This window comes from Arvicanthis niloticus, chromosome 5 (assembly GCF_011762505.2).
Source record: "Arvicanthis niloticus isolate mArvNil1 chromosome 5, mArvNil1.pat.X, whole genome shotgun sequence".
NCBI lineage: Eukaryota > Metazoa > Chordata > Mammalia > Rodentia > Muridae > Arvicanthis > Arvicanthis niloticus.
This window is the reverse complement of record NC_047662.1, coordinates 38690145-38716146: the sequence shown is the minus strand read 5'-3', so window position 1 is coordinate 38716146 and position 26002 is coordinate 38690145. Positions and strand designations below refer to the sequence as shown.

Below are 26002 nucleotides of genomic sequence, written 5' to 3'. Positions count from 1 at the left end.
CATAAATATAAGGAATCAGAGGTTGAGAAGCCCTTCCAATAGTCTCTGTAGTAGGTGTAGAGAACTCTGTATGTGCTGTCATAGACCGTGCTCTATTGCTGTGACGAGACACCATGACATGGAATACTTTCAAAGAAACATTTATGGGCTTTCTTTGCAGTTTCAACGGTTTAGTCATTGTTATGAAGCCAGGGAGCGTGAAACATTCAGGCAGGCATGGTGTTAGAGAAGTAGTTGAGAGTTCTATACCTGAATCTCAAGCAGTCAAGAAAGAGAACTGCTGGGCCAGATGGGATTGGAAACCAAAAAGCTCACCCACCCAGTGATACATTATTGTATCCAATATGCTAACAACCTCCTAATCCTTTCATACAGTGCAATTCTCTGGTGACCAAGCATTTATTATGTGAGTCTATGAGGCATTCGTATTCAAACTACCACATTTCACTCTCAGCTTCTTCTCAGTATCATGTATGTCTGAATGCTTCTATGATCCCTTGGCTGATGACATGGACTAAACCTATGAAACTGTAACCCGGCACAATTAAATATTTCTTTTATAAGAGTTGAACTATCATGTGTCTCTTTCATAGCAAGAAACACTGAATATACAGATTTGTTACCAGGGAACAGTGTAGTGCGTGACAGGGCCTGACCATGCTGCTTATTTGTTTGATGTGGACTTTGTATTATGAAACAATTGCATGCTTTGAGTATAGATAGGCCTAGGTCAATCTGGTCATAGAGTCATTGTCCAATATAGTGTCGTCACGACTTCATCTTGTGGAGAAGAATTTAAATCCAATCAAAATGATTTGTCATAATCCCATGATGCTCTGGCCACTATCTATCCATGAGAATATCTTGACAGGCCATCCATTATTGTTGCTTGCAGAGTTCATGAGCTGAGAATGGTTGATATTTTTTCTCTTCTAGAATTGTGCATGTCCCTTTCAATATTGTGAAAGCCAGACAGTCGAATGAAGTTTTCAGATCAGTAGCTTAGACTCTTCATTTTTTAATAGCTCAGATATATGATGTCCTTCAGCACCAGAGGGGTTTGTTTGTTTGTTTGTTTATTGGGTTCCTTCCTTTTTTCTTTTTTGAGAGAGTTTTAATGTCAAGTTCTAGAAATACACTAACACGACTATAATGTTTGCGAATCTATGGGATCTCAATGACCAACAACTCCAAAAGATGTAATTCATTCCTGGGCCTGGGTCTTTATTTGTTAGCCTATGATGTATCCCTATAACAATGTTGGCTTTTGTAGATTAACTCTGTTTTATCTTGCATATATTCTTGCATATATATACATATATAATATATATATGTTTTAATAGTAGTAATTTCAACATATGCTAATATACCATATTTCTTTATAAATTATTAGGTGAATATTTGTGTAATTTCCTTCTCATGGTTATTGGTGAATAGAACAGCAATGAATGGAAAATCAAATGTCTCTGTTGTAGAATGTTATCCTTTGTGTATAGCCCCCAGTAGTATGGCTGATCACATGGTAGATCTACTTTAGTTTTTGCAGGATACTCCACGCTGATTCCCAGAGTTTGTTTTATCAATTTGCAGTTCTTTTCTCAAATACATGCCAGCTATTTCCGGTTGCTCGTGTTTGTTTTGGTTTGGGCTTTGGTTTTGTTTATTTATTCATTTGCTTGATTGTTTTTAACTTAGTTATTTTTATTTGGATGAGATGAAATATCATCTCTGAATTTGCAATTTTAATAACTAAGAATGTTGAATTTTTAAAACTATTTTGTTTCAGCCATTTGCATTTTATATTTGAGAGCTGTCTCTTTATATCTGTAGCCCATTTTTTTAGTTGGGTCACTTGTTTTGTTGATTCTTTTAGTATATGTGTTAGATCTTCATATATTATGGATATTAATTCTCAACCTGATATAATAGCACTCTGCAGGCTTCTTGTTCAATTGTTTTGTTCACCATACAGGAGTTTAAGTTTCATGAGGCCCTGGTTTCAGCTGTTGTCTGTAATTCCTGGGTAATGGACTCCTACTCAAAGTCTTTCCTATATCTGGATCTTACCTGTGTTTTTCTTCTATAATTTCTGTATTTCTGTTCCACTGAGACACTTGATTCATTTGTGGCTGACTTTGTCTTGGGTGATAAATATGACCTAATTTATTCTTTTTAGTAGATATTCTTATTCTTAGCATCTTTATGAACATTATAATGTTTTATCCAGTGTATCGTCTTAGCATTTTTTATCAAATATCAATGTCCTGAGTTGCATGTATTTGGGTCTTCTATTCTGTTCCATTTGTCTATGCTTCTATTTAATTAACCAGTATCATGTTGCTTTTATTACTTTGGTTCTGTAATACATAGTGAAATGTGGTACAGTAATCCCCAAGCAGTATTTTTTTTTCCTAATGATTATTTTTGCTATTTAGTGTCTTTTGGTGGTTCTGTATGAATCTTAGCAGTTTTTTCCTTCTGATTTGTGAAATATCACATATGGTTATTTTTTATTTTCCTCTCTATGATGTGCCCTGCATTTCTACAAGTTCTCAATACTGAATTTCTGTTGGTTCTTCTTGGCATTTCATTCATTTTTAAAGTAGGGAACCTATATAGTTAGAAAAGACCTAAATAATGGTAATCCTCCAATCAATAATAGAAGGAAAGTTGATTCTTCATTGGTCTGCATCCTCAATTCTTAGTTCATGAAAAAAGGCCAGCAGATATTGCAAGTTTCACTATCTGATCCCTTAAAGGCAATTATACTTATGCATCAGAATATATACATACATATATTATACATATATATATGTATATATATATTGTGTGTGTGTATAATTTAACAACTTTAATGATTGCTTGCAAGTTGTTACTGTGATTAATATCTTATAAATTTATGTGGCACCATTCAGTATCTTTTAAGATTAGTAAATTTTACACATGCTTCTTCATATGCGCCACTCTCTTGTTCCAAATTTCAATCTAAGAAATTGCTCTTGATGATTTGTTTTCTGATAGGTTTGAAAAACACATTAACATTTAATTCATCCAGGTCTTTCTTTGTAAGCTATGTCTTTGTTTTCAACTCTCAACAACATAGTCACAAACCATTTTCATATTTTACAGTACAGAAGTGATCATTAAAAATTACTAATTACAGGCTTCAGCAACTGTTCCACTGATTAGAAATAACATATATTATTATTAAGAGAGGACTTTAGTTTATCCACTATTTGATATTAATATTTTTTTCAATCACATGGTTAAAAATATTTTTCTTACTCACATTTAGACAGCTATGTCTTTAGACTGGTCGCTTTTGTTCCCTACATCTATTAATTTATTTAAATATATTTCCTTCCACTACGTGTTAAATGCATCTTCTTAGGGAACTGTCACTTAAACAAGGTTGGTCTAAAAGTTAAAGGAACTAAGGAATGTGAACTAGAGGACTAAAGGAACTGGGACGTTCTGCTCTGATGAGAATCATGTGTGAGGGACAGTCCTCTTTTTTTTCCAACACTGAAAAAGTTATTTTTAAGGGAACATTAATATTGTCTCTATTTAATTATCTAGAAAATGTTTAAATTATCTAGAAAGGTTTATTTTCATCTCTTATTGTCTGTTTCTTGCTGCATTGTCCTTTCTAGCTTGATGAAGCCTCCATACTCTTATTTTTTCTGGTATCATATGTACTTCAATCTTCTGCAAACAGTATTAACTTCAGGTAAGAACAATTTTTTCTTATCTATTGCATTTATGAGAAAGAATAACAGATAGATTTCTAGTGCTCAATTTTTCTATTAAAGGATGTTAGCAGCATTATGTCATTGCAATAATTAGCAAAATATTAAAGAGGTGAATGTCCAGTAAACTCTTCTTATAGTCAAAAATGCAGTCAGATCCCAGGGCGTATCACTTTCTCTATGGTAAAGAGCCAGAAAGGAGCAAAATTCTACCAGGTCATAATTCTCTGAGGATGAGAAGAAACATCTGAGAATAATAATTGTGAACTAGGAAAAAGTAAGCTGAAATCACTGATTACTAGACCCTCAACCTGCAACAGTTTGAATCACAAGAACAAATATCCCCAACTGTTTGGTGCTGGATGGATGCTCTTTTCTTCGCATTTCTACAGGCATCTTTTTTTCCGAGACATTTTACCAGGTTCTCATGGTTAAGAATGAGAGTGAGAGGAGAGAAGTACATGGAGAAGAGCTATTCATAATCAGTCCACCTTAATTAGTTTCGCCTTCAAAGATGAACTGTTTTCTGAAAGTATTACCTGTTGAGGTTCATGGGCTGAATGAATTGACACTGGGAGAAAGATAATATTGAACTCAAGTCACCTCTTCTGTCCTGTCCCTCTCAGGAAACAAAGATATTGGGAAGTCCTCAAAAAGGTCACAGCCTAAAGCACAATTTCACTGAAAGACCAGATTCAAATAAAAAATATGCAAAAAGTTCTTCTCTTTTTTTCACACACTATTTACTTAATTTTACTCATTCAAATATACCATCAGGTTAGATTAATTGTAGTATATTTGACTGTCAATGAAACTTTTCTTGACACACACACACACACAAATCAACCAGAATCCACAGGGATAGAGCAAGTAAAACCACAGTTAGTCTGCAATTATCAGGCTAGAAATGTAATACAACTGTAATTAATATTGTAGTAATCTAATGGCAAAATGACAACATACAAGATCATATGAATAATATAAGCAAGCTAGAAATTCTAAGAATAAAGAAAGAAATATTATAGTTAAAAACACTATAGACTATAGCAGGAATTAAGAAAATGTGAGTAGAACTGAATGGACAAAGCTCGGAAGAATTCTGATTTTGATTATTGATCATAGAAATGTATAAATAGAAAAAAGAGTTCAAGTTTTGCAGGAAAAATATAAGAACTCTGAGACAACTTATGAAAGTTGTAATATTTAGACAATGGTAATAGAAGGAGAAGAAAGCAAAAAAGAAGTAGAGTACATGCTTTAACCCCCTACAGATCCAGGAGTCTCAGAAAACACCAAACAGGGTAAGAGCCAAACAAACAGAAAAAAATGCCACCTTTGCATATAGTATTCAAAGTATAATGAAAATGAAAGATACAGTTAAAATACTAGCAGTCATTGGTATAGAATTGGAAATAATGTCCATCTCCCCATAAAAAAAGATAAAATTACTCCAGCTTTAACAGAAAACCATATAAGCAAGAAATAGATGCAGAAAATCATTTAAAGCATTCATGGAAAACCTACTAATTTAGAATTATATTCATAACATATTAATTATCTTTCAAATGTAAAGAATACATAGACTTCATCTTAGACAAACAAACAAGAAACTTTCCAATTGCATCCCTATCTGAAAGATAGTGTTCAGGCTTCTTGAGAAGGAGAAATGGCGAGACGTGGGAATAGAGAGAGTCAAAAGCATATAATCAAAACTACATAAACTTCGGGAAGGAAAAACTGACAGTAAATTAGCCTAGCTGTAGTATGTATGTATGTATGTATGTATTTGTTTTTGGTTTTTTCGAGATAGCGTTTTTCTGTGTAGACCTGGCTGTCTGGGAACTCACTGTCTAGACCAGGCTTGCCTTGAACTCAGAAATCTGCTGCCTCTGCCTCCCAAGTGCTGGGATTAAGGCATGCGCCACTACTGCTTGTCAACCTAACTTTATTAATTGATCTAATAGAGACCAGGTTCTGAAAAACATTCAAAACAATGTATTCTGTATTCACCAATTATGTGTATATATCATATTTTTCTTATGTGTTCATCTTTGGTGGATCCTGAGTTTTATTTACAAATCTCCCAAAGAAGTTTCTACACTAGCACCTTAAAACATATGGGAGGGGCTGAAAGATGGGTCAGTGGTTAAGAGCACTGGATGCTCTTCCAGAGAACCAGGGTCAATTCCCAACATCAATATGGAATAATTAGGATTAGGTATTTGCCACAAAAACTAAAAACAGCCTTCAATAGATTCCAGTGTTCCAAAATAGCTATATCAGATAGACTCTCCCATATAATTAAGTAGAAAGACGAATTACTGGGGATTTCCTACTTAACTAAATCTATTTAAATGATAGGAATGAGCTAGCATTGGTTTTCAAAAACATTGAAAGATTAAAAGAAATGTAATCAGAGTTGAAACTTAGATCAGCTAGGTCTTCTAGGTAGATTTGGTATGTCCTTCTAAACAGTTCATGGCAGTACATCTTATTAGCTTCAGGTTTACTTTGATTTCAATTTTTCCCCACAGAGAATCTGATGGTGACTACTCAACTGGACATGTGGTGGCTAGAGTAGGAGGCCAGGCTGAGCTCAGCTGCCAGGTGACTCCACCACGCAGTGGGGAATTATGGATGTGCGCTGGTTCAGGAAACAATATAAAGCTTGTTTATCAGTACAGAGGTGGCCATGGAGTAGATGGAGAAGCTGGCTCCTGAATATGTGAATCGCACAGAATTTGTGAATGAGGCCATTGGAAATGGCAAAGTGGCCTCCGAATCATAACATCAGCATCTTGGATGATGGGCCTTACCAATGTTCATTTAATGATAGTGGCTTTAGTGATGTGGCCTTCATGAAACTCCAGTGTGGCTGGTAAGTTGCTTGTGGAACATAATATACCAGTGTCCTTGTGCCCAACAAACTGAACATACATTGCATCATCTTGGCTGTTTGTTACGTGTTTATTATATTTTACATTCTAAAATATCTAAGCAATGAGTACAAGTTATACCTTTAACCTCAAAAAATAAACTAAGTAAAGAATCGACCATCATATAGCAATCAATTAGTCTAACTTAACAATCAATATCTGGAAGTAGACTCACATGTGTTTTTAAACCTATCTTGTCAATCCATTCTCAGTAGCTTAATACCTATGCTCTTATTTCCTTGTCATTGTCACTAGCATTTTGATTGAAGATGCAAATCAATGTCAGAGTTTGGAATGATGGACTCATTCTGGAGTGTTCTTCAGTAGGGTGGTTCCCCCAGCCAATGGAGTGGAAAGACAGTAATGGGAAAGTAATTCCACATTCTTCAATATCATGCTCTCAGAATGAAGACAGATTTTTCTACGTGAAAATTACTCTTCTCCTTAGAAACCAGTCACAGGAAGTATTACATGCTGGTGTTCTTAACCCTCTAACAGGTGAAGAGAAGCAAACCAGTCTCATCATAGCAAGTAAGTACTCAGTCATGAGGATTACTTGCCAATGTGGAAGCACAAAGAATAAATCAATGAATTAATGAATGTTAAAGGATGTACTGCATTGCAGAAAATCACTTTACTGTGCCTCTTCATCATTGATACTGGTTCTGGTTAGATAAATGCTAAGTGTAGAGTATTAGAAGAAAAATAAACAGTGGAAATTTATAAATAAGCATATCTTGAAGCTTTAGAGACATTAATTTTTCTCATTAGACATAATAAAATTCACCTGTAAGTTTAACAAGATGGTAGTTCAGTAACATGAAAGATGGTATTAAACATTTTGTACTATTTCCTCCATTTAGAAAAACATATATATGTGTGTGTATACATATTTGTATGTATATATTTGTATATATATGTATGTATATATGTTAGTAAAAGCAGCAGTAAGGAAAATGTGTAAGATGCAGACTGTGTGATTATTTGTTCATTGCTTGCTCTGAAAAGACATTATTGTTGAACACAAAAAAATCAAATCAGGAAAAAGTTATTTTATGTTTAACCAAGCTACCCTTGGGTAACATTCAAATACTGAAAATAAATTTCACACAGAAACAGACTGTGTGTATATGGAAAGAGGATGGTTTACACCTTTGGATACTAGTTCATATGTTTTTCTACATTAACTAAAGGTACAGGTTTTGTCTCCTTTTAAAAACTCTGTACTACTTTGGAGAATTGGAAAATTTACTGAAAAATAACTGTTGCTGTGATTAAATATGGCTTTATGACAATGTTTTCTGGAATATCAGAGAAGTTCACAAGAATGAGTTAGAAATCAGAAGTTAGGCATGATGGTACTTTAAAGGCTTAGGCAGGAAGACAGAATTTGAGTTCAATTTAGGCTACATAATAAGAAATGCCTCAAATAGAAAGTAAGTAATATACTACAAATATATTTAAAGTAGTGGTGAAGGCTTCTACTGATATGCTAAAGATGTAGTGAAAGAAAAACTGAAAAACAAATAATTCTGAAGCATAAAACTGAATTATAAAAGATGAATTTGCAGTTGATTCAGGGAACTATTTACAGTGAACATATCTTAGAAATAAAGCTAGCAATCATCTTGAGTGTAAATACTGTTGTACAAATTTCAGTTGAAATATAAACCATGGTGGATATGACTATATGTGCAAGATATGCACAAGCTGCCGGGTGGTGGTGGCGCACGCCTTTGATCCCAGCACTTGGGAGGCAGAGGCAGGCAGATTTCTGAGTTCGAGGCCAGCCTGGTCTACAGAGTGAGTTCCAGGACAGCCAGAACTACACAGAGAAACCCTGTCTCGAAAAAACAAATCAAACAAACAAACAAACAAACAAACAAAAAGATATGCACAAGCTGAAGCCACACAAACCTCTAGCAAAGGGATGGGGAGATTCCTTACCTGAGGAACAATTGGCATCATTAACTGCTGAGAAGAGAGAGTTGGTTCTTAATACTCTTGAAAAAGCTAACTCTTGATAGGCCGACCATACTCCAGTGGAAGGCCACATGTCCAAGATTATATAGGCAGCACAAATTGAACTTAAAGGGTTATTTAAAAAGAGGGGAGAGGCACAACATTGAGTTGGGTAGGGAGGGGTATTGACTTGGGAGAAATTGGCGAGGAGAAAATTCAATCTCCAAGTTGAACTTAATGTTCAGACTTTCTCTGTAGGTGCCATTAAATCAAGTCTACCAGTGTGCACTCCTGAGACAGATAAAAAAAGTGGGGGAGATAGAAAGGGAGGGAGAGGGAAGAGAGAGAGATAGGAAAGAAAAAAGGAGATGAGAAAGGAAGAAAAGAAAGAAGAATGAAGAGAGGGGACGAAAGGAACGGAGGGAGGGAGAGATCTGGGATGGGAGGACTATAGGGAGGGAGGGAGAGAGGCATTAGGATAATGCACAGAATCTGAAGGGAAGCCTGGTCTCCTGGTAGCCCCTTCCTGGTCTAGTGGGGCTTTTTACTATGTTTTTAAAAAGATGTTCTTTTTGTTTTGTTTGTTTTTTTTTTTCAGATGCCCTGTTTGATGAGAACTACAAGAAATATTTTATTTTCCCTGGAATATCGATTTGTTTACATATATTTTACTTTTTAATTTTTTATTTCAGGAAACCAGGTAATTTATCTAAGAGGGATAGAAGCATTTACCTAAGTCACATGGAGAGTTTAGTTAAAATTAAAAGATATTTCTCACTTCTATACACAGCTTGCTTCTTACTTTACAAGTTTGAATTTTATACCTTTCAATACTTTAATTTCCAAGGCAATTTTAGTTTTAGTAATAAAGGACATTATAAATATTTTCTGGGCTTTTCCATATCTTCAGTTAATTTCTATATCCCTTAAACAGCACACCCTGAAACATTAAAGGGAACACTAAAAATTAAAAGGTAGTTCTTCACTTAAATAATTGTTCTTAAAAATAAAGCAAACACAATTTCAACTGTTACTTCTTAGTATTGAACCTACATATTGTAATTTTATATAACATGTGAGGAAAAGTCACATTAGGAAACTAATAGTTTAAATACACTACTACAGTTTAGATGGTTTAGAAAAAAAAGAAATAATTGCTTCCATCACAGTAAAGTCATCCTGTCACCTCTAATTCCTGAGTGGTTGATACATATGAGTCTTATCCTGGATTAGATTTAATGTGGTGATAAATTTCAGAATAGTGTTCTGTGTGGACAGGGTGTGTGTGTGTGTGTGTCTGTGTGTGTGTGTGTGTGTGTGTGTGTGTGTGTGTGTGTCTGTGTGTGTGTGTGTGTGTGTGTGTGTGTGTGTGTGGTATATGCTCATCAGTGCGTGCAGATGCTTTGACATATACTTCAACTCTTACAGGCGTGAGATGAACTTTGAGTTTCTTATTCTTACTTTCATTTTTTTTTCTTTTAAGAGAACATCTCTCACTGAACCCAGAGCAGGGCTGACAGCAAGAAAGCTCAAAGGCTCTGCATTTTTTCTGCTACACATAGTGCTGGAATTATAGGTGCATATCTAGACATATCCAGCTTTAGGTTTTTTTTTTTTTAATGTAGGTGCTTGGATTCAAACTCAGGTCTCCATCCTTGCACAAAAAATGCTTACCCACTGAGCCATCTTTATAGTCCTACAACTATTTTTAGTATTATAGTTTAAGTCAGAGTCCTGGAAAAATTAATATGAAAAAAGGTACTTATATAAGTCAATAACTCCTTTACAACCAAATTCTTTTCTCTTATTTTAGGCCTAAACTACATGTTCATATTAAACTTTGTAATTATACAGACATCCAGTAGATAAAAGAACAATAATTATTTATAAGAACAACCTTTGGGGGCTGAAGAGATGGCTCAGAGGTTAAGAGCACTGGCTATACTTCCAGAGAACCTGTGTTCAATTTACAGCACTCACATGATGGCTCATAACTGTCTATAACTTCAGTTCTAGGAGATCCAACACACCTTTATAACCTCTGTAAACATCATATATAAAAATGATACACAGACTACATGCAGGCAAAACACCTATACACATAAAATTAATGAGAAAGAACAGTACCTTTTCTGATTCCAATGACCAAACAAAATTTAGTATTTACTATAGAACTGGGTAAAGCTGCTATATATCAAGACACAAGAATTCAGAGGCTGGGTAAATAACAAAGAGAAGAGCGATTATAGTATTCACTAAGAAACTTGAGTTCAAAGTGATGAAAAAAGTTACAATTTACCATTGATTCAAAGGTCATGTGACTCAAAAAAGTTAAAATCCATTCATTCTAGTAGTTTAATATAATACATAGACTCCTAATACATAAAACATATTTAGAGGGCTCTTTTCTTATGCCAAACATTGTGATAATCATTTTATGTAAATTATTCCTAAAAGATACATCTGTTGCTTGTGATCTTATTAGGGGTAAGGATGTATTGGATTACACATGTCATAAATGACACAGCCAAGATTGAACTACAGAAATGTTTGGCTCTAAATTTCATTCCATATCATTATACTATAACATTCAGTACTTAGTTTCAAGTTTCTTCTTCAAATCATCCATACTCTGAATACCACTGAGTAATTGATATAGTCTATTCCACGTTGGACATGATATGTCCCATGGTGATTCCAGAAACACAAAAAAAGTTCTGATTCATGGTCTTTCAGAGACTAAAAGTCAAATGTGCTATCTTGTCAGAAATATATTTCTAGCTCCTTCAAAAGTCTCATTTATCCTTTTATGTAAGGTGATATGAAGATTAACTATTCTATGGATACACATTCAGTAGTCTAAGGAGAAATACCTGTGTACTGTCTGTTCTGCTTAGGAAATAAGTCTGAGCAGGGTTGTAGCAAAAGAAAGGGCAGAGTGTGTTTCCTGCACTGCTGAAGGAGGCAGAAACTTCTATTTTCAGAATCTGTAGATTCAACTCAGTTCCTTATTTCAGCTAATTGTTCTCACAGCTACCCTTGCCCAAGATTGAATCAGATGGAGACTCCTATGACTGAGTTGTCTCCACTCCCCTCAGCCACTGATTTCATGCTAAGTTATGTTGTAAGGATCAGAAAAAGAAACTCCTCTAAGCTCTGATTGTCTTACAAATTCAACTGAGATGTCCTAGTCACAAAACAAGCCTGATGCTTCAGTTCTACTTATGAGATGTAGGACTGGAATGATGATGCCCACCCACCTTTTCAGTTGGCTGTCCTTGGGCTACTGTCTCATACTGCTAAGCTCCTTTTGTTAATTCTAGCTCTCTGTTTTAGGTTGTAAACTTGGATGCAGAGCATGTTCCTGTAACTTAGACACAACAGTGATATTTTTCCAATTCCTGTGTTTTGTAGCCTTCTCCATAACAATCCTATTTTACTACCTGCGATTACGGAACAGAGGTAAACAGAATTAATTGTGGCAGCATATCCTTAGTTCTCTTGTTTTCCTAGATGTATGTCTATATGATGTTGTTTAGTTGTGTGAAAATTCATCACTGCATGAGGATCTGTGGTTTGGGTGTAAACTCAAAAGATCATATTTTAACAGAGTGAAGTGGGAGGCAATAAAGCTGCCAATGTTATCAGCTGTGTTGGGGACCAGAACTTTTTTGCTCCAGCCACAAGAAGAAATATCGTTTCAGAATATATTGTTGAATATATTCAGAATATAATATATATATATATATATATATGTATATATGACTATAGATCAGAATTTTCATCAGTCTTTATCTTAGTCTATACTGAAAGTGTATGAAATGTTAATAATTTATATTTCACTCTAATCATAATATTTCACATATAAGCATTTCCATGAGAACTTTTAAACTTTTAAATACTTCTGTGGATCTATTAAATATGAAATACTGCCTCTATTTAGAGGTAGAATTTGTGTTAAATATAATAACACTAAAATATGATTTTGACACTTGACATGTTTTTTCTTTGAAAGCTTATAGAGGAAATGTGTATACAGAATGGTTAGCAGTGATCAGTGAAGAGCTAGCCTGTAATATTTATAGTTTTTTCAAATCACAAAAGAGAACTTCAGAGTCACAGTGGTCATCAGTGGGCTCTCTTAGTTCTCATTTTCAAACCTCTTGCTAGAGAGCCATTGGGTAACAGCAGGCATAGACCTGTACATGTACCACTCCCATGCACAATTATTCTTTAGAATTTATTACATTGGAACCAATATTTCAATGCTTTTATCACCAAAGGAAAACAATTTGCATTTATATTCACAATCATATACCCAGAAAATAAAACACCTAAGCCCAAATCTATTGTGAATATCTTCAATCAAGTAACTGCTTACCGTATTTCCTAAAGATTCTGCAGGAGAAAATGTAGGGAGCAGAGAGACAGGCTACCGATCATCTTAGCCATTTCAAGAATCAGCATCATTTGTTTCCTACTTATTGTAGGAGGTTTGTCAGCCTTAATAACTACTTGACTATAGTTTTGGAAGGATTAAAGAGTTGAGATGGGCCATATGTTGGTGCACTGGTACTTTATAAGCAACTGATTATGGTCAGTTTGCATATCACTAAGAACAAATACTATTGGTGTGTGTTATGTGTTACTCTATCAGGTTTATGGTTCATAAAATATTTGTCTGGGATTCTGAAGTCTTGGTGCCTTTACACTCTGTTGATCATTTTCCTTTCTTGTACACAATAGTTTTAGTTTTCTGCAGTTCTACTTAATCTTTCTAATCTTTCTTCTCTTCACTTTACCTTTGATATTATATTTAAGAAAATTTGCCAAACTTTGTTCCTATGGGTTTTGTTTTTTTGAAATCTTATAATCTCAATTCTTAGCTTTACATATTTAATCTATTGAGTTAATACTTTATATAGGTTATGAGACAAGGATTTTATTTCATTTTTATGGACACCTAGTTTTCATAGATCTATCCACTGAAGAGACCGTCCTGATCTATGTTTTCTGTCTGCCTGTGACCCTCAGTTGAAAATATATACCTGATATATTTCATGTATCTCTGTTTTGTTCCAGTAGGTCTGTTTTAATGCCAGTTGTCCACTACCATTACTCTCATTTTGCATTTTGACATTTAAGAATCGTGATGCCTTAAAACTAGCTGTTTACTGAAGTCTTTGGGCATTAAGGGAAAATATAACAAGTTGATGAAAATTTAAGGTTGCTTTCATGTGTTTTGGGGGTTGGATTGTATTACTTTGTATTACTAGATATGACTAGGATCATAAGAATATAGCCTGTTATATAAGTGTGTTTGAATATTTGTTAGACCTCAGACAGGAATGCAGTAGGGCTTCTCTCCACCAAGAGAATATGGATTTTTATGTCTTTTCATCTATTCTTATTCTAGTGCAATTAGTTCATGACACATGAAGGTTTACAGAATTATATTTGTAGCTTTATTTTGTAGAGGGCTAGACATTGTATAAATTTAAGAATTCTGTAAAATCATCATCAGGGATTAAAAAATCATCAGTTTATCTACACAGCGTTACTTTAGGAAAGTACATCTTCATATTGATTATGCAGGAAATCTAACCAATAGGGTGGGCTAATGCTCAGGAATCATTAGACTATGTAATAGTGACAGGACAGGTACATCAGCAACAAGAAGCAGTCCTGAGATGAAGTCTCTGGTAACTTTGTATCTCACAGCTCACCTATCACAGGTTATACAAAATTGCGGATCTTCTCCAGAACAGTCACTTGTATGCCTTTAGCTGTTCTTAAATGGTGTAAGTTTTTAAACTAAGGCCTAATGATTCTCTAGATTTTCTGGTGTTAGTTGCTTTGCCCCCTGTACATTTCTGATATTGTTAATTTGGATATTCTTTCTCTTCCTTTTAGTTCATTTGGCTATGGGTTTGTCTATCTTGTTGATTTTCTCAAAGAACTACTTGTTTCCTTGATGCTTCCTCTTTGTTTCTAACGCATTGATTTCAGCCCTTAGTTTGATTATTTCCTGCAGTCTACTCCTCTTGGTTTGCTTGTGTCTGCTTTTAGTTGTTTTGTTAAGGCACTAGTATGACATCTCATGAATTTCTTTATGAAGGTACTTAGTGCTATGAACTTTCTTAGCACTGCTTTCAGTGTGTCCCTTAAGTTTGGGTATGATGCTGCAATCTATTAATTCACTCTACACTCAGCAACAGCGCATGCTCCTACCTACTTCCCAATGTTCTGGATTTTCAAATGAAAGACACACACACACACACACACACACACACAGCCTTCTATTTTAATTTTAATATGCCTTAATGGCTCAATGGCTGGACAACTCCTAAACTTCAATGTTGTTAATGCCTCCTCTCTGATACTCCTGAATTACTACTTAAATCTATATTGAATTACTACTTAAATCTATATTGCATCTCTGCTATCCCTGATTCAGGCCTGCAGCCCTCCTGGACTCTGATCCCTGACTCCCTACGTATTTGCAGTCTCTTTTTCTCTGTATCCTACACTTTTCAGGCCTGAACCTCCTTTTTCTCTTTGGCAATGGTGATTCCCCTTCTTCTTTGGTTCCTTGCCCACAAATCCTAAAGTCCCACCTCTGTTTCCCTGCCCAGCCACGGCAAATTTATTTACCAATTAAACCCAACTGGGGGCAGGGATCTTCAGCATCTTACATGCAGATGTGCAGATTTCTGTGTAATTTGGGGAGCTGAATTAATGCAAGTAGCATCTGAACTAATCCACAATATAGGTATGTTGTATGTTCCTTTACATTGAATTCTAGAAAGTCTTTATTTCTTTAATTCTTTATTTCTTCCTCAACCCAGTGGTCATTAGTGTAGAGATTGTTCAGATTCCATGATTTTGTGGGTTTCTCATATTTTTACTGTTGTTGAAGTCCAGCTTTAATCCTTGGTGGTCTTACAAGAAATGGGGATGGGGAGCTATTTCAATTTTGTTGTATTTGCTGACACTTTGTAGCTGAGTATATGATCAATTTTGGAGAAAGTTATATGAGGTGCTAAGTAGAAGGTATTTTCTTTTGTGTTTGAGTGAAATGTTCTGTAGATGTTAGGTTCATTTTGGTCACACCATCTATTACTTCTATTATTTCTCTGTTTAGTTTTTGTCTGAATAACCTGTCCATTGGTGAAAGTGGGGTGTTGATGTTTCCCATTATTAATGCATTGACTTTGATGTGTGATTTAAGATTTAGTAATGTTAAATCTTCTGACTCAGCTCTTCTAACTCAGCCTCCTGAATTCTGATTACAGGCATGTATGACCACATTCGGCTAAGAAGAATTCTCAGACTCATTAAAATGATATTACATGGTATTTAATGTCTCTTGGTCTAGTACACAACCTCATTAATTTTCTAATTTTTATTATTTTAGTTTTCATTTCAGATCCCTTATATTCCTTATACAATAGATGGATGAAGAACATGGCAATGGTGATAGTATTTCTAATGGCAATTTTCAGTGTTTTAGCCATTGTATTATTTTGGACACATATTAAAAACGTAAGTAAATAAGAAGAGTCATTACATTAAGACTAACAAAGGCCCCTTTCTTCTTTATAAGATCCTGCTTTATACTTTATTATTAGCCAAGGATCACTCATTTCTCAAGAAAAGACATGTTAATCGAGACTCTGTTATTTTATGTTACACGTTAGTATTTTAAGATTGAGTTGTAGTTTTCTTCTGTTTGGGTACATTTGTTTATAACTCAAGTGTACAATCAAAAATTAAACAGAAAGAGTATTTAAGAGTGCTTAATTGTACTGGCTATACTTCCAGAGGACATGAGTTTGTTTCCCAGCATACACGAGGAAGCTCATAACTGTTTCTCATGCCAGTTCCAGGGGATCTAATGATGTCTTCTGACCTCTTCAGGTACAAACTGGTTCAAAGATATATATGCAGCCAAGCAACACACATAGAAAATAAAATAAATTTTAAGACAATTTTAAGTATAAAGCTTCCTTTGTTCTCTTATTATCACATGCAGAATTCTGACTGTGTTGTTCAGATTTTCTTGCCCCATGCTTAAATGAGTGAGTCAACTTGTCTGGTGACATTTTTGAAACCTTCCAAAATACAAAGGTGACTCCTGCATTAATTATTTTGATATTATTTTCTATAAAAATAATTTTGTCCCTCTCATATATATGTATTTAATGAATTGAAAATTAGCAAAATTTAATCCTCCTCAGACATTATTAACTCTTTCATGATATATATTAAGGAAATTCACTTTTTTCCATTGTTGTATAGCTAGAGAATTTAAGATAATATGTATTAAGTTAGAGATGTCTCTGATATCATCAAAATGTCATTTCTTTTCTAATGATATTATTTCTTCAGGTTAATGATATTTCCAACACTTCTTGTATTCAAATGGGAATTATAATGTCACATTTATTCTGGTGTGTTCTCCAATAGAATATTTTTAAATGAATATTAAATAGCTGAGGCACATCAATAAATTTTGGAGAAAAATAAAAATATGTGAGATTGTGAGACAATAGGTGTTTTGAGCTCACAATATTACACATTCTAAATAGTTTCCCAAAGAACAAAAAATAGTCAATGATTTTTATTTATTTTTTATTTACATTTTATTTACATTTCAGATGCCATCCCCTTTCCCCATTTCCCTTCCTAGAAAACCCCTATCCCATGCCCCCTTTTCCTTTTTTGCTTTTATACAATTTTTTAAATGTTAATCAAAGGCTTTATAAGTTTGGTAATGCTTGATCAAAAGTGTAACCCAATACCCAACCTAGATATATGAACTATCTTTGACTGGTGGAGACACGTGAACATCTGCCTCCATGCCCCCCCCCCCCACTCTTTTTCTCTCTCGTCACCTAGCTTCTCCTCTCTTTCATCTTCTCCTCTCCTTATTCCATCTCTTCCTCTTGGTACTCCTTCCCCCTTAGCTCCTCCTACAAATCACCCTTCCTGTTAAAATAAAACTTTTTTCTCAAAATACAATTAGAGCATACTTATTCCTAATTGTACCAGTGAGGTACAAGATAGTCCTAATACCCAGTCCAGCATTTTGTTGACTAACCAGAACCTCTGTTATCTCTCCGAACTAAAACACTTAGTTTTGAACCTGGCTTTTTTTTCTTGGCTTTAGAATGAATGTCAGCTGAAAACCATCCACTCAGATCTTTTCTCTCAAAGTAAATAGCCAGGATTGGCTTTGAGACTATAGGTCTTCAACCCCATCAGAAATCCAGGATGACTGAGTTAACTGAAATTATGGGAAGCACTAAACATAGCTTCTAAGACTTAGCCAGTTTATAGAGACCGCTAAACACCTGAAAAGCCCCTATACTACCGAACGGAGCATCAAATCTTCAGCCTTCTGGCCCAGAATCATCTGACAGACCTTAGTGATGCAGAATTATTAAGGGCTATTACTCTGTCTAGGCAGATATAATCAGTCAACTATTCTGCAGGTGTGTCCTTTTCTGGACAGTAATTTGTCTGTAGATGGAAAGAGGCAATTCTTGCCTAATGGCTGTCACCGCACCACTGGAGTATCTCCAAGGATGCTCAATTTCTTCTTAGAATCCAAGACAAGAAGCTGTCAGGAGCAGACAGGTCTCTAATCAAAATGAACATTAATATATAAATATTTGTAAAGTCAATTCTATGGATTTCTGAAGTTTTGAAAACCAACTATCCATAAGACCTGTGCAAGACCAAGCCAGATCAAATCTTGGCATGCAGTGGAGAGGTTAGTGTAAAGTCTCAACCCTAGCAGAAGAACTATTGACATTTTTCTTTTGTTGTGAAAAAAAGTCATTTTTTTTTAAAATGACAGTTGCCAATAATTTCCTCATGCTACAGTAGAAGGACAAGCAATTAAAAAATATTTAGTAAGCACAAATTGGCCTTGAACAAAAAGGCAAAAGACACAAAGTTAGGTGGGTAGGGATAAGGACGTCTGTCTGAGAAGAGTTGGAGGAGAGAGAATGAGTGTGCTGAAACTTGAACAGAATGCTCAAAGATTTAATAAGAATATTTTTTAAAATCTGAAAAAAGTCCCAAAATAACACCATATACTCCTGAGGTAGAGGACGATTCAATTTTGGATATATTATATGAGAAAAGAATAAATAATAATAAAAAGGAAAATATCATATAACACCTGTTTAGCATTTTAATTATATTAAATATTATAAAAAACTTTGAGATAATTTAGCTAATGGAATGTATAGGAGAATGATTATTGTATATTATCAAATTCTATATCATTTTATATAAAGCACTTGGAAATTAAATAGACTTTTCTATTCACAGGAGTTGTGACTAATGTCTAAGGCAAGGAACAGCCATTTTAGGGAGTTTAATATACCCCAGTGCAAAAGAAATTTCCTAGTCAAGCTTGTTTCCTGTTTATTCTTTTTAAAGGAGGAATGAAGAAGTTTATAAGACCCTTAGTTGAGTGTCCAGGGACTCCTTACCACCTGTTGTAGCAACTCTTCCTTAGTTGCATAGGGCTAGAGTAGATAGGCCAAGAGAGATTAGAAAAACAATATCTACAAGGCTAAGGAGAAGCCCCCATACCTGTTGGGTAATAAAGGCTTTTCAAGTACAGCTTGAAACAGTACAGCTTTAGGGAGACTGGGTAACAGTCACATCCCTGTAAGTAACCCCTTACCTAGGCTCTATTAGAAAGATCAATTATCTCATTGGTTCTCCAGCAAGAACTTTCATAAGATCATGCCTTGGTTTACTTTGGAAGATTAGAAAAATGGATAAATATTTTACATTTCTCCCTGTGAAGGAACTGTACCAACAGGGTTCTAGAACCAATATTACATGGATGCCAATATATAACTATATTTACGACCTAGTCAATGAATATTAATAACTGGTACTATCACAATAACAAAGATGATGTTTTTAATGGAGATAAGTAATCTGCCTATTATACTATTCTTCTTGTTGTGAATTCCAATAAGAAAACTTGGAAGATAATGATTTCTACTCTATTCTAACCTCTCATTACAGTAAAAAGAATAATGAACATACTAAAAAAATTACAAAGATGCATACAAGCAAGAAAATTTAGACTCATATTTCACATTCCTCAATGCTTTTTTTTAAGAAGATAAGATGAGAGATGAAGAATTGGCAGATTAAGACATATATAAAATATGTCTACTATTATTGTTTAGATTTTAAGTGTTCTCCAAAGGTTCAAGTGGTAAAAGGTTGATCTCTAGTATGGTAATATCTTTTGAGTGAATTCTTTGACAAGTGAGTACTAGTGGGTGATCATTGTGAGCAGGTCTTCAGGGAGTTAATGAGACCATGGTGCCATAATATTTCTTTGTTTTGTTTCCAGCCATTGTCTGAGTGGTTTTATTCTGCTTTTTTCATTCCTTCCAGATTAAATCACTAGAAACAATGGTCCGACCTGTACAATTACAGAGAGAACTAACAGATGGCCGGAGGAGGGATAAAAGGAGACGTCTGCCCTTGAAGTGTATGTTTCATTCAAAGTCTGAAGAATAAGCAATCTCACCTACCTGCTGTTGCTTCCTCCTGAGAAAGTTTGTCTATCGCTGCTGCTACTGCCATCCCATGATGATATACTCGAGCATCTTTGGCCTTCTAATGTGTACTGAGTACCAGAAACTTTCCATGAAACTTCCAAAACTTTCACACAGGACTAGGACTGTAAAGGCATCCAGTTGATGGATCAAGAATCTAGAGTCTATTGTATAAACAATTTAATAAATTTTATTTTATAATGTACATGCATTTTATTAGTTTGATTCTTATTGTGGCTGATAGGGTTCAGAATAGCATATAAGTTTTGAATTTTGTCAATCTCTATTGTTCAACAATTCAAAAAAGGGTTACTCATTTCCAGTACTGAAGTTTTTATTTACTATTTTGCAGTGTTAAATTAGCCATCAGCATAGGGTACCCTTATTTAAACCCCCCTTTACTATATACACGTATATATAATTTATAAAGTTCTATAGTAGTCGGTTTTCACATTTATTTTTTCTAAGCCCTTTATTATTAGTTATCTCTCCCATAATTCCTCCTCTACCCTGCCCTTCCAATACTCACTCCGTGTAATCCTACTCATTCTGTTTCACCTTTAGTTCACTATTTTATTCTAACTCTCCTCTTTGACAGTTCTCTGCTTCCAAAGAACTGTCCATATATTTGTGTATATATATATGTGTATATATATATGTATCTAACATTCACTTATGGGAGAATATATCTTTATCTTTCTATGCCTAGATTACCTCACTGTGCATTTACTTGCAATAGGCATGATTTTATTCTTCTAATTTTTATCATTTTTATTAGTTCTTTGAGAATTTTTTATTATTATCAGATATTTTATTTATTTACATTTCAAATGTTATCCCCTTTTCCTGTTTCCCCTCTGGAAAGCCTCTATTCCATCCCCTTCCCACTGTTTCTATGAGGGTGCCCCTCCCACCCATACATCCCCAGCAAGTCCCCGATGCCAGGAATGCAAGAGGCTGCTAGTACCCAACAGGAATGAGAATCTTTTAATACTGTACTTGGAGCATATAGACCCCTACCACCAACTCCTTCCAGTTTCTTATCCTTTCTAGTCCACTGAGTACTGCTCATGTACTTACAGAAGTGTAATCTTCCAGTGAAATCTGGTTACCTACCTGTACTGCACTTTTAAAGAAAACCTACTCTCCATCTCTGAGAAATTAAAAGTTGGCATAACTCCTTAGCTATGGTAGAACTTTGTGCTCTTGCTCCTCTTTCAAATGTACTATTTTTTCTGGGCTGAACTTGTATAGGTTTTAAGCATTCTATCTCAACTGCTATGAGTTCTTATATGTGAAAATCATGGCCCCCTTGTACTGATCCACCACTTCTGGCACTAACAATCTCTCTGCTCCTTCATTCACAATGACACACGAGCCTTTGGAGGTGTGATGTAATGCAGATGTCCCATTTATGGATGAGCATTCAACAGTCTTTTTATTTTTCATTTTTTTAACAAAAAGTTTATTTTTTGGCCTTGCACCGTAGCTATCCAGGGATGAAATTTGGAGAAGTCAAACAACCTTTGCAGGTCACACAGACTTTGAATGAAAGAGATAAACCTAGACTTTAAGGATTTGAATTGCCAGCCCTGTTCTCAGGCATTTCAACACTACCTTTCTGATGACTTATGTTTTTATCATCCCTGACTAAAGGCAAGAACTGAATGGCTAGTATAGAAAGAAAACTACACACTCCCTTTTCATATTCTCTTCTACTGTCAGCTTCTATTAACCCCTGCCAGCTTCCAATGATTGAAATTTGAAAGCATACAACTGTTAATCTTGGAGTGATTAAAGAATTTCATTTCTGGGAAAACTCAGTCCACATCATCAGGTGTGATGAATGGGCATCCAACATCCCCTCAGACCATTATATTGTGATTAATTGTGCCAGTTTAAGTCAATAGTTAATTTGTTAAAAATAGGCATGTGAAATCCCATTTGTCTCATGGGTGATATCAGAATAAAAAATTATTTGATAATTTTCATTAAACTAGTGGTGGAAGTTATATTAGAGAACATTGGTTCTCTAATATAATAATAAAATAATAAAATATAATATAATAATATATATCTAATATAATAATAATCTAATATAATAATAAAATAATAAAAGAATATCAAATTCTTTTATTTTTTGGACAATTTATAGTTTTTTATTGGCTATTTTCTTTATTTACATTTCAAATGTTATCCCCTTTCTAGGTTACCCCACCCCAGAAACCCCTCCACCTGTTTATATGAGGGTGTTCCTCCACAGACTCATCCACCCATTCCTGCCTCCCTTCCCTAGCATTCCTCTACACTGGGGCATCGAGCTGTCATAGGACTAAGGGCCTCTGCTTCCATTGATGCCCGACAAGGCCATCCTCTGCTACATATGCAGCTGGAGCCATGGGTCCCTTCACATGTACTCCTTGGTTGGTTGTTTAGTTCTTCAGTCCTTTCTCTAACTCCTTTACTGGGTGCCCTGTGCTCAGTCCAATGGTTGGCTATGAGCATCCACCTCTATATTTGCTAGGATCTGGCAGAGCTTCTCAGGAGACAGCTATATCAGGCTCCAGTCAGCATGTACTTCCTGGCATCCAAAATAGTGTCTGCTTTTGGTGACTGTACATGGGATGGAGTCCCTAGTGGAGCAGTCTCTGGATGTCCTTTCCTTCAGTCTCTGCTCCACACTGTCTCTTTATTCACCCCCCATGAGTATTTTGATCCTTCTAAGGACAGAAGCACCCATAATTTGGTCTTGCTTCTTCTTAAGTTTTATGTGGTCTGAGAATTGTATCTTGGGTATTCCTAGATTTTGGGCTAATACCCACTCGTCAGTGAGTGCATACCATGTGTGTTCTGTGAATGTGTTACCTCACTCAGGATAATATTTTTTATTTCTATACGTTAACAAAAAATTTCATGAATTTATTGTTTTTAAGAGCTGAGCAATACTCCATTGTGTAAATGTACCACATTATCCATATCCACTCCACTGTTGAAGGACATCTGGGTTCTTTCCAGCTTCTGGCTATTATAAATAAGGCTGATATCAACATGGTGGAACATGTGTCCTTTTTTTATTTTGGAGCATCTTTTGAGTATATCCCCACGTGTGGTATAGTTGGTCCTCAGATAATACAATCCCCCATTTTCTGAGGAAATGCCAGACTGATTTCCAGAGGGGTTGTACTAGCTTGCAATCCCACCAACAATTGAGGAGATTTTCTCTTTCTCCATATCCTCACCAGCATTTGCTGTCACCTGAATTTTTGATCTTAGCCATTCTGACTGGTGTGAGGTGGAATTTCATGGTTGTTTTGATTTGCATTTCCTAGACAACAAGAATGTTGAACATTTCTTTAGGTTCTTCTCCACCATTTGAGTTTTCTCAGTTGAGAATTCTTTGTTTAGCTCTGTACCCCATTTTAATAGGATTATTTGATTGTCTGGAGTATTTCTTGAGTTCTTTGCATATATTAGATATTAGCCCTCTATTGGATGTAGGATTGGTAAACATCTTTTTCCAATCTGTTGATTGCCATTTTGTCCTATTGACAGTGTCCTTTGCTTTACAGAAGCTTTGCAATTTTATGAGGTCCCATTTGTCAATTCTTGATCTTAAAGCATAAGCCATTGGTGTTCTGTTCAGCAACTTTCCCCCCTGTGCCCAAGTATTTGAGGCTCTTCCCACTTTCTCTTCTATTAGATTCAGTGTATCTGGTTTTATGTGAAGGTACTTTATCCACGTGTAGTCGAGCTTTGTACAAGGAGATAAAAATGGACGGATTTGCATTCTTCTACATGCTGACCTCTAGTTGAACCAGTACCATTTGGTGAAAATGCTGTCTTTTTTCCACTGGACAGTTTTAGCTCCTTTGTCAAATATCAATTGACTATAGGTGTGTGGGTTCATTCCTGGGTTCAATTCTATTCTATTAATCTTCCTGCCTGTCTCTGTACCAATACTGTGCAGTTTTTAATCACTATTGCTCTATAGTACAGCTTGAGGTCAGGGATGATGATTCCCCCAGAAGATCTTTTATTGTTGAGAATAGTTTTACTTATCCTGGGATTTTTTATTCCAAATGAATTTGAGAATTGCTCTTTCTAACTCTGAAGAATTGAGTTGGAATTTTGATGGGGATTGCATTGAATGTGTAGATTGCTTTTGGCAAGATGGCCATTTTTACTATATTAATCCTACCAATCCAGGAGCATGGGAGATCTTTCCATCTTCTGAGATCTTCTTTGATTTCTTTCTTCAGAGACTTGATGATCTTGTAATACAGATCTTTCTCTTACTTGATTAGATTTACACCAAGGTATTTTATAACATTTGTGACTATTGTGAAGGATGTCATTTCTCTAGTTTTTTTTCAGCCTCTTTATCCTTTGAGTAGAAGAAGGCTAGTGATTTGTTTGAATTAATTTCATATCCAGCCACTTTGCTAAAGTTGTTTTATCAGGTTTAGGAGTTTTCTGGTGAAAGTTTTGGGGTCACCTAAGTATACTTTTATGTCATCTGAAAATAGTGATATTCTGACTTCTTCCTTTCCAATTTTTATCCCTTTGATCTCCTTTTGTTGTTTCATTGCTCTCGCTAGGACTTTGAGTACTATATTGAATAGGTAGGGAGAGTGGGCAGCCTTGTCTAGTCCCTGATTTAAGTGGGATTGCTTCAAGTTTCTCTCCATTTAGTTTGATGTTGGCTACTGGCTTGATATATATTGCCTTTACTATGTTTAGGTATGGGTCTTGAACTCCTGGTCTTTCCAGGAGTTTCACAATGAATGGATGTTAAACTTTGTCAAGTGCCTTTTCTAGTGAGATGATCATGTTGTGTTTTCTTTGAGTCTGTTTATATATTGGATTATGTTGATAAATTTCAAAATATTGAACCATCCTTGCAGTTTGGGGATAAAGCATACTTGATCATGTTGGGTGAATGGTTTGGTGTATTCTCAGATTGGTTTGTGAGAATTTTATTGAGTATTTTTGCATCAATATTCATAAGGGAGATTGATCTGAAGTTCTCTTTATTTTTTTGTTTTGTCTTTGTGTGGTTTAGGTCTGAGCATAGTTGTGGTTTCATAGAATGAACTGGGTAATATTTCTTTTGTTTCTATTTTGTGGAATAGTTTGAAGAGAATTGGTATTAGGTCTTCCTTGAAGGTCTGATAGAATTCTGCACTAAAACCATCTGGTCCTGGGCTTTTTCACTGAGGAGACTTTTAATTACTGCTGCTATTTCTTTAGGGGTTATTGGACTGGTTAGATGGTTTATCTGGGCCTGATTTAACTTTGGTATTTGTTATCGTTCTAGAAAATTGTCCATTTCATCCAGATTTTCCATTTTTGTTGAGTATTGGCTTTTATAGAAGCATCTGATAATTTTTTGAATTTCCTCAGTTTCTGTTTTTATGTCTCCCTTTTCAGTTCTGATTGTTTTCAGTTCTTAATTTGGATACTGTCTCTGTATCTGATGGTTAGGCTGGTTAAGGGTTTATCTATTGTTTTTTGTTTTTTTTTTTTTTTTTTTTTTTTTTAAATAACCAGGTCTTGGTTTTGTTGATTCTTTGTATAGTTATCTTTGTTTCTACTTGGGTGATTTCAGCCCTGAGTATGATTATTTCCTACCGTCTACTCCTCTTTGGTGCTTTTGCTTCTATTTGTTCTAGAGTTTTGAGGTGTACTGCCAAGCTGCTAGTGTATGCTCTCTCCAGGTTCTTTTTGTAGGCACTCAGAACAATGAGATTTC

At 35.1% G+C, this 26002-nt stretch overlaps 1 pseudogene; it reads left to right on the top strand.

Annotated features, from left to right (window-relative positions):
* Positions 1 to 3657: 3657 nt before the first annotated feature.
* LOC117708676 (selection and upkeep of intraepithelial T-cells protein 8-like) lies at positions 3658 to 7314 on the top strand (annotated as a pseudogene).
* Positions 7315 to 26002: the final 18688 nt, after the last annotated feature.